The 12,812-nt window shown below is 39.0% G+C and overlaps 1 protein-coding gene across 3 annotated transcripts in view; it reads right to left on the reverse strand.

The window, feature by feature from the left end:
- The window catches only part of LGI1 (leucine rich glioma inactivated 1), a 34,731-nt gene extending 21,946 nt beyond the window's left edge, over nucleotides 1-12,785 (reverse strand). For 2 of the 3 annotated variants that reach the window (XM_064463813.1, XM_064463811.1), the window contains exon 1: nucleotides 12,345-12,785. The gene's annotated coding sequence lies outside the window, so the exon portion shown is untranslated. The remainder of the gene's footprint in view (nucleotides 1-12,344) is intronic. The other variant, XM_064463812.1, reaches the window with a different exon arrangement.
- Between the last annotated feature and the right edge of the window lie 27 nt (nucleotides 12,786-12,812).

Below are 12,812 nucleotides of genomic sequence, written 5' to 3' on the forward strand. Positions count from 1 at the left end.
CTAGCTCCTGCGTTCTGTTTTCCAGCAGAGTGGGACCAGTTGCTTTATCAGGCTTTTTAAGGGCCCATAAGCTTTGTTACAAAGCAGTATGCTTTGCAGCACATAATGCAGTAGCACAAAGTGAACTGCTCTCCTGAATACTACACACTTTTCTCCAGACCTAAACAAATAGTCCCTGCTTTGTTTCTATTGTCTGTGTTTTGCCTTGAAAATGCTGACAGCGCATATTTAGAGACGGGGGGGGGTAGGGGGGGAAATGAAAAGAGCAAGCATACAAGCTCAAGAGCGAAGGAGAGCCCAATTCAAAGATGTGTGAAGCTGTGCTACTTCATGGTTGGAAGCAGGAACTGAGACCACACCTAACATAGAGGGAAGTATTAGGAAAGGAAACAATAAAGAAGAACCCCAGGTTTTCACTTCCTGCAGAAATCTACGCTTTCTCAACCTTTGAAGAAAACTTTCAAGAAAATTTCCCAATAGTTAATTTATGCTTGGGGAAGATCAACATCTCATGTGTGCAAGGTTGGAAATGGGGACACTTTTCAGCCAGACAACACGCCAGTCCAGTTCAATGGAACTGACATCAGACTCATCACCTAGCGTGCATCCTACCGTAAGATTAAAGTACCCTCTATAGGAACCTTTCAGGGAGGAAAAGTCATCTTCAAATATGCAAGCTACTTTCTTTGCCTTTTTTTTTCCTTACATAGCCTGATCAGACATCAAAAGCATGATACTACTGAGAAAATCAGTGGTTCATTTATAATTGGAAATGGTCTCATGACTTCTGAAGAAACTGGCATGGTGATATTGAGAACGTAGCTCTGTGCAACGCTGTCCTTAATGGGATGGTTTCCCTCTTCCATTTCTCTTCCACGGACTCTTGGTTCTGCCCTCTTCCACAGCTTGCTACCAGTGCCTCTGTCTCTAATGCTATTCTCCAAACTGGATTAAATAAATGATCTGGTAAAGAACAAAAACCAGATAAAACCCTAAAGAAGCCCAAATCCTTCCAAAACAAAACAGGAACTGCTAAAGCCAGAACAAGCAGCTGACAACACAGGCGGGCAGGGAGTAGTGGCTCTGCTGTAAGACAAAATGTATAGAGAGCCACATGTTTGGGCTCTCAAACAAATGCTCACAAACATTTAAATCAGAACTGGTGACAAACTACCTAAGTCTGGACCAAATAAGAGGTATCCTTCATGCCTACAGTAAAAATACAGAGGTGGAAAACCCAGTCCAGTAAGAACCCTGTATCCAAAACAAAATGTCCCAGATTTTCTAGCATGAGCAAGTGCTTTCTACAGACCCAAAACAACATACCACTGTCACTGTAGCTAAATGCCATTTAATTGGCAGCTAGAAAAGTCTGTAATACATTTCTTCATGGAAAAATGTTTGAGCTCTTCCAGTTTGCCAAGATGCTAATTAAAAACAGACGGCATGTTATAAAATCCTTTCCTTGACCTGTGCTATCTTACATTGCCCTTCTGTACTTTTTTCATGGCATTGGCTCCCTGCAGAATTATTCTAATCTTTATAAACTTGCATTTAATTTTTCTTGTCATTTTGCAGACAGAAAAAAGTAACTAAATGTTATTTATTGAAATGTACATAGGTAATTTATTTGTTACATGGCTGAGATAACAGGCTTTTGAGGAAAGAATCTTTACTTGTTAACAACAGAAGGTTTCTACGTCCTGAATAATTCACAATGAAAGAAATCTTAGTGCCACTGAAGTCACTGAAATAGTTCAAGCAAAAGCCGTGCTGGAGTGCCACTGACATAATGAATTGCACAATGATAAGGATATGCCTCATCAAACACATATTATTGTTTCATCATTGCTAATCAAAATGCTTTACAAAGCTGGGATTTGGATCAGCACTGAAACATTTTAAGGGGTTGTTGGTGATAGCTCCACAAGTGTATTTTACTGACATTTTTATTCTTCTTAAGAATTCAAGAAATTTGGAAAAATACCTTATTTTGGCAAGGGTAATCCCTTTTACCTCAAGCAAATGCTAGATCTGCCTGAGAGCTGACCCGATGGTGGGCACACTGCCACTGCACAAAGCCCAGCACATTCTCTGGCAGATAAGATACCACACCAAGCGGAACTCCCTCATCCCTTTTCCTTATGAACCACATCCCGCTGCAGAGGAGACTCTGGAGGGCTGAAGAAGTCCATCACATCTGTTTGGTCATATGCCAACATGCTATTTACTCAGTACAGCTTTAAGAAAGACTTGCTCTTTTGGCTGTTGGCTCTCTGCAGTGGGAGAGCAAAATCAGCACAACATCGTTCTTTAAGAACTGGCTGTAGTTTTAAAGGTAATTTTTGTACCAACAGAGAGATACATGTTATAGTTATGACTGCTCAGAAACTAAAGGATTTTCCCTACTTTGAGTATGGCAACATTCACATTTTGAGCTTACAGTGCTTCCTATAGATCACTTTTCTAAGACAACAATCCAAATTCCATACAGTTGACTTTCTTTTAGACACCAATTACTTTTAGGCATCTGCAAGTTTCCGCTGTTGCTGCCCTTGTGATTTAGGCAAAAAGTCATTAAAACTGGAGGGCCTAATTCCCAGCCTCAATATAATACATCAGTAAGAAGTAATAAGCTCCTTCATGAAGCAATATAGCTCCCCAGCTAAATAAATGGCACACACTACTGATTAAACAAAGGCACATGCGGCTTTTTTTCCTCAGCATTTTTTTGCAGCAAATGGAAGAATATATGAGAAAAAGAGAAGGACAAGAAACCAGGAGCAGGAACCCAGAGGGCAGTAGAGAGATCACAGAAACCGAGACCTTAAACCTCAGGCATTGGAAAGGAGAACTTGAGAAACATCCTTCTTGGAGTAGGTATTGGCTGAAAAGAGCTACAAATAGTCTCCTGCTGTTCAATTTGCTCTTCACTCAGGGAAATGAATGCTATACGTTCTTTGCAAATAAAGACAGACTCAAAAATGCCTGATTCCATTAACAATTTATTTTCCTAAACAGAACAATCTGAAATAATGACTTTTACAATAACTGCTCAGGCCAGAAGTAGTAATAATGCTCTACGCTATGTTTCTGACACCTCTACCTCCCCTCAGGGAGACAGATCTCCCTTCACATACACATTATATGTGTATATTAAGAGAGAGATATTAAGATATCTCTCTCTCAAGATCTATATATAGCTTCTATTCACAGGCAAGCACCACAACCACTTATTCATTCTTTTCATGCTTTACCTGCTGTTTTCAAGGCTGCCCTGATGCTAAAAATAGCTTTGCATATTAGAGGAGGGTTGCTATAGATTCAGAATGGGGGATGTTACGAAGACGGCTAAATCCCTCTTTGCCGAGGACATGGAGGATCTGCGTGGATGTGGCTGACAGGCGGCTGTATTATTATCTGTGTGACCTGGGCTGTGGTGCCCTTTCATAAAGACTCTCAGGGTCCAAGATCAGGGTATTTGTGTTGTTCTAAGACTGCACTGAACTGCAAATCAATACAAATCATGGATGTCACCCTAAGTTTAAGGCTTTGGTTTTCATACTGTAGTGTTAGATCCCAGTATAACAGTACTTTCACATATTAACAACACATCAGCTTCTTTTTAACTGGGAACACAATTTAATATTCTGATATATGGGCATATCTTTCTGCAGGCGTCGATGTCTCCAAGTAAGGAAATAACAAAATGCTTTGCTAGTTGTTCTTACTACAGAGCTGAAAGGATGACAATTCATCATCTATTTCATTACCTTCAAGGCAGCAATGAAACCACATTAAAAAATTGTACTATATACCATTGTTTTGAACTTCTGGAAATGTGTCCTCTGACAATGCTGACAAAGCTAATGTTAATTTTGGAAGTTATCTCCCTGTCTACAATTTAATGGATAGTGCAAATGAAAAACTGCTTATACATAACTTTCCAACTCATATACTGCATAAAATAGTGAGGTGTGCTATAGCTAAGTGTCATTTGGTTGTTAAGGTTATGAAAACTACATTTTCAAAATTTGTCAAAAAGTTTTTGAATTATAGGAAATATTTTATTTCGTCAAGCTTGAACATGTAGAAGTTTTGAGGACTGTCTCTAGAACATAGTTATCTCTATACTCTGCAATTAAAAGCATCTTAAAATACTTCCCTGCTTTTAGAAGTCACTTTTCTACATTAGGAGAATATCACTGGTTGCATCATTTCAGGACAATGAAGATGGAGATAAGAAAGTGTCTCAATAAGACTTACTTTTCTTTCATAATGTAGTAAAATCTTTCCAAGTGGTAACAAATGATCTTGAATTTGAAGGCAAGATATCGGAGGCAAAGGGCAAGTTGCAAGAAAGAATGGATGGCAAAATATTGGTCATTAAAGTAACCCCTACACAGAAACATGGGAGTTTTATTCCACAGTATACATTAGCTCCCAAAAATGTAACAAACCAGGTTTGTTTCTGTATGCAGAATACCTTAAACTTACTCAGCTACTTTAACTTTCTCCAAAATTAGGTGATTTTAGAAAATTACAATCACAAGTTGAGGCTTGACAGAAAATTGTTTGTCTGAGAAAGATTATGCCTCAGGAGTCCCGTATTAGGAACTGAATTTAATGTTTCATCTCCAAATACCAATTTCCCTAGTTCTTAAAACTTGTGGATGGATTATCACCACATCTAAAATAAATTAGGTTGTCAGAAGAATATTTTCCTTTTGTTAACAAACTCAGGTAACGGAAACCTGCCGAACACTGACTGTTAAGGCCGAGGTTCAAATAAAAGTTAGTTGTACAGTGAAAGAGTGGCACAAATTGACTAAAATAAGATTATTAAAATATATTACAACAGATCCTAATGTAACTTTACATAATACAATCCATCTTTTAAGAACTGTATATCTGAGGACAGTGTAATGCAAACTTGGGAGAAAATTCCACGGTATGCTGAAGGAAACGTTTTTTCACTCAAAACTCACTTCACTTCTGGACCCTTACCTTTCATGTGGTTATATTTTATTTCCATTCAAGAAAAGCAGCCATCTAGATATGTAACTGTTAACGTTTTAATGTATCGATTCCAAATTGAATGTGGTTTCAGCAAGTAGCAGGATCTCCCCACGGTATAAGCTGAAGTATTTCTTTTTACTTGTTTTACTTTCCCCAGCAGTTTATTTTGCCTGCTATTTTTACTTCTAGAGTTGTGGATATTGCATGGCTTAGTGTTGCTGGCTATAAGTAACATAACTCATATGTAACAAACTTGATATTTGAAACTAAGTTAGACTAATTGTTCCCCATTTAGGATAGTTATTCTTTGTGTTCCACTTAGGTGCCATGGAATGAATAGTATCCTGGCAATACTTCCAATAGAAAGGTAGATAGGATTTCAGTACTTTATGTCTGAATGATATTGGTAATTAAATAACACAAAATTGTATTTAATTTGAAATACAACCCCTATTATTTCTAAAATCTGGCAATCAGTAGTATACTTTTACTAATGAAAGGTCAGTTCTAGCAGAATGGCTAATGGTATTATTAATTAAATGAGGTCTCACAGTAGTACTCTATAAGCATGTTCATAAAAAAAAGTTAAATAGGAGTTTTTACTGATTCCTCCTACTTCACTGCTCAAAGCAGCCTCTTTATATCCCTCTATCCTTCAGCCTCCACTGAATGATCAGCTACTGATCACCTCAACCCCATACTATACCCCAGATACTATCAGCCCCTATGTGCAGTTACTGTACAGTTACTTTACCACATAAGTAAACCCACTGAAAGCATAAGGTAGGATGAGGGTTGATTCTGTCATCATTATGCCCTATTATGCTCTTATCCCTTATTTTTTTAAATCTATCTGTGAGATTCCAAACACTTGACTCTACTACTATATATCGCAAATAATTTCTGCTACGAAATATTTTCTTAGCTTTATGACAATCAATGGAAAATGCTGTGAAGAACACATCTGACCAGGTGCATAGTACAGTTTGCAGGACTGACCTTCTTGATTCCTGGATTAAGATTTCACCTTTTAGTTAAGCAAAATGTCTCTAAAAGCTCAAGTGTTTTCTGGAACGTGCATGCCAGAATAAGGCCTTATTTTCCTATTACATTATATCTTAGGCACCTTTCTTTTCCAGGTTTTCTAAGCCAGGTACATGAGCAGTGCTTAACTGCTTCTATGACTCAAGGTAGTGACTTGTCACTCGCCTTTATACAGAAGACTTTAGATTCCATACCTTCTACTGTAAATCATTTGTACCATGCCTCAATTCTCATTGTAAGTTAATCATTATGAATATATATATATGGTAGGCATTATGCACAGAAATGTGTATCTGGAAACAAGGGAATGCATATCTTTTCCACTATGATTTAAAAGTGTAATGGACTGTAATTTTGCTCACATATTCTTTTTATTTTCACAAAAAAAAACCCAGCAGGAAACAACCTAATTTAAAGAAAACAACTACATTGTTTGTTGGTTGGTTGGTTGGGGTTATTTCCACTTTACTATATTTTCCTTGTCTCTTGCTTATTACTTTCTTTCATTTTTCCCTCATATAATAATTCTAAAACTGGAAAAAACAGATTTCCCTTTTTCTTGGATTTATGTATTTGAATGCCATCAGTCGCTTTTCACCATAACAGATCTAGACGTAGAAGTAGGATTAAGCATTCTTTGCTCTCTTAGGAAAATGTTCATACTTTGGGGAATTTAAGTGTAAAGCACTTCTAAAACCTCCTCAAATCAAAACTGGAACTCACTGGAGGAGTGAGTTTCTGTATTCCATTTATTTCAACACAGGTTGATAAAACTAAGTAGCATTTTGTACATATTGATAATTACTTTTTAATTAAATTCTTGATAGGCTGAAGTCACTATACTTGTTTATGCATGCCTACATGCATGTGTAATCTTTTAGTAAGCTTTATTCTCAACAGAGCTGCCAGACTGTAAGCTCTGGAGACCAAAATTACCTGCCACACAAAAACCATGGCACTAGCAGTGACAGTTAAAGGACAATAGACAGGAGTCTACATAATATCTCTCTAGGGGATTTATTAGGTAAAATTCTTTACCGTTCATCAAAAAAAAAAACAAAACAGAAACCAACTGTAGAGACAATATGGGAGGTTGCTTCCATGAATTATTTTATGATGCAAGCTTGCTTTATTTTTTCCATAACTAAATCAGTCTTCATAGGTCATACTGGCTTTATTTACACTATACATATTAACAAGGGCTTGCAGCTTACTTTATTTTAATGATATTTTTTGAAGTTCACACAAACTTTAGGATCAACGTTGTTGCTATGAGTGTTCCCTTAACTGCAACAGAATGAATGAATGAAACAATCTGGTTTTCAAGATATTATAAGATTCTCCCATAACTCTGAATTAATGGTCAAGAAAACTAAAATAGATGTTAGAAATTAAACAGTTACATCTTCATTTACCTGTGATTCATTAGCATGTTGAGTGTAACTGACGTTACCATCAAATAAAGTGTTGAGCATGACTTAAACTAGCTCAGTCCATGATAATGAAGCAATTTCCTCATATTTTTGTTCTTGGAGATTTTCCCATCAACTGAAAGTTTCAACTCAACTTCTAATAAAAGCCTTTGATATTTTTTTCTCCTATCAGCAGAACAAGCTTAACCTGGAATTTGAGATGTGTACCATTGTCTTCTTGAGCTTTGGATTAATGTTTATAAAATTAATTCCCAAACTTTGGTCTCAAAGTGCTCTGCAGACAGCCAAGAGAACCACTGCCTTCAGATAAAAGCCTGACACTGCATTAGGCAGTAAGTAGCTGTGGAGGTTTGGTGTGATTTGTTTACCTTAGAAGTAAAGGAGCCTGGAATAAGAAAGGTCCACAGATCAAATTCTACTTTACATGGCCTTCTAATATTCCATCATCTGTTGGCTCTGCCTTTAGTTATACAGAATCAAGGCCAGATTTTCAAAAGAACCGAGTTTTCCAAATTGTTTATCACATTGGAAGCCTTAGTGTTCTAGAAATTCTGTCCTGACACAGTGTATTTGACATTGATCTCTAATGGTGTTAAACAGGAATAGTAAGAGGAAAATTTCCACCGATAATTGGAGTTTAGGAAATTCTATACTCTTATAATAGGATTAGATATCATATTATTATCTCTATTTTATCTTATTAACAAATACAATGCAATACAATGGTTTCAGTTACTTACACAAAGATCTGAGATTTTGGAACAGGGGAGAAAACTGAAGAACAATCAGATGCTATTTTTTCAAAGGCACTTTTCTAACAATGATTGCGCACTGAAATGGTAATTGCAACTCCAAAATAGCATAAAACAGCACAGCTGCTCTCAAAATAATGGACGTAATACAGGCTTGTCTATGATATTTTTTGTAACTGACTCTATACTGGAAAAAATCTGAATCCAGAAGTGCTTTTATTTAATATGTGACTTTATCAGCCAAACAAATAAAACTGCATTTGCCTTTTAGCACAACAACATTGACATCTAGTGGCTAGTTAAACTCCACGTTTGATATCCTCTGTATGACAAAAAACATGGAACATACCATTTACTGAATTTGACAAAATAAATGTGCATTTCAACAGCCAGCTCGCGTTACATAACCTCTACATTATTACAGAATTACAGTGTTCCTTAATGACTAGTCTGGAGCGACCAGTCCCAGCGATGGGAACTGCCGACCGTGAGCCGTTGCCCCTCAGCACAGCTCCACTGGTATTCCCTGACTGTCAGGAAGTTTTAGGTTTGGGAGTCAGCTGCCTGACTTAAGTACATACCTTGCTCGGGGCTTGTCGGGAGGCATAGTGCATCCCCCTAAAGTTGTACACAGGTACATCTAAAAGAAGAACTACGCTTACTGAATGTGATGTTACTGGGATATGTGAACATCCATTTTTAGTTCTACTTGCTTTTCTACAAATTACTAGGGGACTTCAAATAGAATGAGATGAAAATCAGGAACACAACAGATGCCATGAGACTGTTCGTACTATGAAGACACAAAAATAAATGATTTGGCAACTTACTTCATAGACATGTAGAAGATAGGAAGGTGCCAATATCAAATAACATTAGAAAGTCTAATTTCATAATTTTTCAACAAAATAACTGGCTTAATGGAGAAAGAGGAAAGATTACACAGGGTAAATCTCAATTTTACTAGTGTTCTTGATGGTTCCACATTACTTTCTCATATCAAACTCAAATATAGTCATACATGACCTCTGCAAACAGCTCTTGCAGTGGATATGGTTGCCAGTGACCACCTTGCCCTCGCTCTCCAAACCAGTGGTAATCTCCTGCAGGAAAGTTGGGGTATTTCTTCTTAGCTATACACTGATAAGGACTAAACAGCTATGCTTAATGTTTCTTCGAAATATAGAGAGAAATCTGAGTCTGAAGAGCAATAAAACATATGAGTGTTCTCAAAAATGAAGTACTTTCATGTCTTTAGCTTCAAAAAGGGAAGACTGGGCATATATGCCTTCCAGTATTTAGAGATTTTTTTTATTCAAATGATGATCAGTTCTTGCTTTCTGTACCAACTAGTGTAGGGCATTAAGAAATTATCTCAAGTAGATATTTGGAAAAAACCTTATATACCTAAGAGGTTAGTAGATTAAGCTATTTATGCTGTGAAATCTCCTGTACTGGAAGTTTTTAGGTACAGCTCAATAATTATGTCAGGTACGATTCTTTGAATTCTCATCTCCATGATTAAAATAGTTCTTTTGGTACATACACATTGATAGAAATACCTCCCCCCCAGCCCTCCTCCCCCAGAAAAATACGGGGGAAATAAATAAATAAGTTACTTAAGTAAACATAATGCTACCCCCAAACGATAAGAAGGTCAGAGGTCTGTCCTGAAGACACATCCCAGATGTTAAAATGCACCTTTTACTCTCTGGTAAAAGTGGTGTGAGTCAATATGTATTCATAAATCTCTTGATGTCAGCAGGTTTTACCACCCATTTAATGAATCTGGAAGACTGAGAAGTGGCAAATTCAATCAAATAACTTTTGTCTAGCTTTTTTGCATACTGAGGCTATCTCAGTGGTCTACACAATATGATCTAAGATTACATAGGTGACTGGAAGGAAGACAGTGTGAATGCAAGTACAGAGAAGCTGATGAACTCTTGGGATTATTTCAGAATCACAGGCGTTACCTTGTATTACTAAAATATCCCTGGGAAGAATTTTTTTTGGGAAGAAGTTTCCATGTAACGGAATTGTAACACTCAGTCATCAGAAAACTGAGTGATTAAAGTCAAGTAAGCAATATGTTGATGATTTGAAAACTTGGGAGAGAAAACATTTACTTCTTGAAGGTTTTAAAATCATGTCAGACTTAGGCTTTTTGGATACACTAGGTCTCACACTTAGCCCATTTCTAGATTTAGGGCAGAAGTAAAGTAAGAACTACGGTGACACTGTCCCCTTTGTGGGCCATGAAGTTCTGTAATTTAAGAGTATAATTTCACGTTACTGCTAAACTGATCTAATAGAGAGCTGCTGCTGAAAGGGCCACGCTTGTTTCTCACCTCCCCCTTCTGTCCTGTCCCATCCCTCCAGCTATAACCTTTTTTCGCACCAGCACTGTTACTCATCAGACACCACAGGAGGGTAGTCAGAGGAGCTAGACTGGCAGAAAATTAAATACTGCAGTTCAGCAGAAGTGGTCAGACGAGCACTAGTGCCAGTTCAGAAGAGGAATGCTCTGTTCAGCAGTAGCTAACCCACAGATTGATTTACTTCTAATGGAAAACTGTGCTCCTAAGGTCTGGTTATTAAAATCTAACTTAAAACCATAGCGCCTCCACCCTGCAAGGAGTTTTGCCCACCTCTTCTTCTTGACGTATCTTTCAGTCCTGTGGGACTCAGATGAAAGAAGCATCCGTTTTGTTCTCCAAGCATTTTGATGCTAGATTTAAACTATGAAGATACTCCCATGGGATCAAGCTATAATCCATATACCAAGGGCTAAGGACAGGTGCAGTTTCAACTTCCAGTTTATTTAGGAGGCCACTTCTGATCCACTTCCCCAGCTGTAGCTTACTGTAGCCCACATATAAAAAAAAGCAGTCAGGTGATGTCTGAAAGCAATACAGTCAGACAGCAGAAAAGCATAACAAAGTAAGATGAAATTAGCTAGCTGCTATTCTCAGAAAAGCCATTTATAAAGTAACTTCAGCATCTACAACAGTTGCTATAGTTGGACTCACTGCAGAATCTTCCTGTCCCGAAAACTTTATTTTTTCTATAAGCAGGCTTTTGTGGCCACAGCACAATACCAAGAAATTCAAGAATGGTAAATCTTCCCTCTACCTTTCCCACTTTTCTTCAAAGTGCATAATCAATGATATCTTGGCCCAGTTTCTAGAATCGTGTCAGGATTCATTCACACTAACACAGTCTGCCATAAAAGAGAAACAACAAAAAGATGCCTGCTGTTACAGCTTTGTGGGTATACATTATTTATTTTGAGATATTTAAATTATTAATCAGGATAATTCCATTTTTGCAACAGTCTCTGCCCTTTAGAGGAAATGGGCCACATTCTGTAGGACTTCAGCAGAACACCGCATACACTCAGATAAGCATATTGCCACTCAGCTCCTTTCCACAGGACACTTTAGCATCAACATTACATCTGTTCAGAGCGATAACGTAGTGACACAAACACAAGGCCAGGAGAAAAAATACTTTTGCTTTTAAAACTGAGATTCAGTAGCCAAGGTAAGGAGGCACTCTGTCAACTATGGCACGTGATTGCCTTACTGCATAATAGCAACTAGGCTACATCTTATATTTTACAGTTTAATACATTACAATGACAGTAGGAGTGCTTCCGTTTTGAAAATTTCCCTGTATTAAGTTTATCTGTGTTTTTAAGATTCCAGGAATCAATAACATGGCTGGAAACTCTGATACAGTCCCGAAGAAAATATCTGTGACGGATTAAAGCATTTCAGACCTCGGCAGTCAAAATGCTGGTTCAGGTATTGTGCGCCCTAATGTTTGATGGGAAACAACATCAGCTTCTTGACAGCCACTTGCTGTATTTGATGACTTAATGCTGAAGCTACCTCATAAGAAAACAATTTTAGTTTATAAAGCCCCTTTCTCAGATGCAACCCACAGGCTCCCAAACTCTTATCACCCAGCTGCCGTTGGTCCTCACAGGGAAACTGGGTCATATATTGCCTTTCCTTTTTTTAACTGCGAGATGAGATTGAAAAAACAAGAGAAACCGCTAAAACATGTGGAAAGCAATGTTACATATTACCTTGCCGAGGCTGCCCGGGCGTTAATGCGGCTGTGAAGGAGCTCTGTGCCGCGGGGAGGGCAGCGCACACACCTACTGCACCGAGCCCGGCCCCGGGGACGCCTGGCGGCTCCTGCCCGCCGCGGAGCGCTCGCCCGGGGCCCTCCCTCCCCGGGGGGTCTCCTCCAGAGCGACCCCCGCCGCCCCGGGGACCCTTATCCGCCGCCCCCGGGCCGCTACGACCCCCCGGCTCAGCTCCTCCGAAGAGGGAATCCCCGCCCCGGCAGCCCCGGGGGATGCGGGGGAGGGGAGCTCGTTGAGGCCTCCCTGGGGAGCACTGCGGCCGCGTCCTACCTTCCCAGAGGCGGAGACCGCCGCAGCCGGGGCCGCGCACCGGGTGCCCGGGCAGGGAGACTCCCCTCGCCCCTAAACATGATGAGCGGCTTTCCCCTCCCCTCCCCGGCCCCGCCGCCGCGGCTCGCCCTCCCC

Source organism: Phalacrocorax carbo, chromosome 12, assembly GCF_963921805.1.
Source record: "Phalacrocorax carbo chromosome 12, bPhaCar2.1, whole genome shotgun sequence".
NCBI classification, from domain to species: domain Eukaryota; kingdom Metazoa; phylum Chordata; class Aves; order Suliformes; family Phalacrocoracidae; genus Phalacrocorax; species Phalacrocorax carbo.